We start from the raw sequence: 1191 nt of genomic DNA, 5'->3' as shown, positions 1-1191 counted from the left end.
TGGGTATTTTCATTGGGGCCCAGGTTCTGAATGCATGCATTGGTTATAGATAGTCTTAGTGTGGTTATTTTCTCAATTGCTAGTTATTTGTAGGCTTTAGCAGTGGTTTGTTGGCAGATTCTCTGTCTCTCATCAAGCAGGGGAGATGGAGGTCTTTGAAAGCATTTCTCTGTTCCTAGGCCTGTTGACTTCTTAACAGTGAGAATTATACTGGGACACCCAGTTTAATCTCAAAGTCAGTGGGTGGTGCTTTTGGTTAAGCACCAGCCAGGGCCTGCACAATTGAAATAATAAATGTTGTAATAGGCTGTACAAGTTGATCTCCCTGCCAGTAGGTAGCACTTGAAGGAGGGAACCCACTATAGTGGGTTTTTTTGAACTTGTGTCTGGCCGTTGTCAATCAGGGGAATTGCTATGGATCAGAGACAATGTGTCAGCCCCTGGACCTCCCATGGTACTCCTTCTTGTGCTCCACCACAGCTCAGGTGGACGAGGGTTTCAGATTGGAGGGGGCTATATGAGGCAAGCCTGTATTCAGTCTCCACAAGGGTGGGTACAATTGGTGTCTCAGCCATGATCAGGGTCTGTCCCAGGCCACTGGGAAAAGACACCAGAGAGGGGCTGATATGGCCTCACCACACCAAGAGTCTGCTCACACGGGAGGAGCAGTCTGGAATTCCCAGTGCAGTAAGCAGGAGTGGGCTTCAGTCTTCTGCCGGTTCCCTTACCAATCTGTCATTTCCCACAGACCTCCCTCCATTATGTGGTCATAAGCAGAAGCCCAAACCAGCAGAGCCCACCAGTAGTGTTGCCTCAGGCAGTGAGCTTGAAGCCTCCCTGCCCAAGACCCTGCTCTGGACAAGCCTGGCATTCTTGTGGCAGAGATGCGCTCTGTAATTACGGTGTGTCTCGGACCCACGGTGCACTCTTCTGTTAGCTATGTCTGTGTGGGCTGCCTATCCTCTCAAGATCTGTGTACAAATCTCTCTTCCATGCCTCTGAATGACACAATCAAATCCTGGGGTAGAGGATCCGGCCTGCAGACCTGTGCTCTGTAACCCTGAATGTAGCCCCAACTGTGGCAGGAGAGTTGCCCACTGAGTTCTCAAACACGCTTAGTATCCCTCCCCTTCAGGGTAGTGCCCGCTCTGCTGGCGCAGCAAGGTGGGTGGTTTGGGGCGGGATTCGGGG

The sequence above is a fragment of the Propithecus coquereli genome, unplaced genomic scaffold (assembly GCF_000956105.1).
Source record: "Propithecus coquereli isolate 6110/MARCELLA unplaced genomic scaffold, Pcoq_1.0 Scaffold52, whole genome shotgun sequence".
Lineage (NCBI taxonomy): Eukaryota > Metazoa > Chordata > Mammalia > Primates > Indriidae > Propithecus > Propithecus coquereli.
Note: the sequence above shows the minus strand (reverse complement) of the source record.